Genomic DNA, 213 nt, shown 5'->3' with positions numbered 1-213 from the left:
TCCCCCGAGTTTTGGGTGGGAGAAGAGCCCCGGGGTGGGGTCAGCCCGACCTCCTCGGTCCTTAAGGCTCATCTAATGGGCTTTACTCCTGAGCAGGGATTAAGGGCTTAGGGGTTAAGAAGTTCTGGTTGCTTCAGGACATGGACACCGAGCTGGTTCTGCTTTCGCTTGGCCCTCGGGGGTGGGAGGGTTGGGGGGGAACTTGAGGCTGTT

The 213-nt window shown here is 59.2% G+C and overlaps 1 protein-coding gene across 1 annotated transcript in view; it reads left to right on the top strand.

The window, feature by feature from the left end:
• TXNIP (thioredoxin interacting protein) overlaps positions 1 to 213 on the top strand; it is a gene marked incomplete at its 3' end in the record, with an annotated part of 2220 nt that overhangs the window by 1441 nt on the left and 566 nt on the right. The window lies entirely within an intron of this gene.

This window comes from Merops nubicus, unplaced genomic scaffold (genome assembly GCF_000691845.1).
Source record: "Merops nubicus isolate BGI_N331 unplaced genomic scaffold, ASM69184v1 scaffold42646, whole genome shotgun sequence".
NCBI lineage: Eukaryota > Metazoa > Chordata > Aves > Coraciiformes > Meropidae > Merops > Merops nubicus.
The sequence above is the reverse complement of the archived record's forward strand: the minus strand, read 5'-3'. Positions and strand labels throughout refer to the sequence as shown.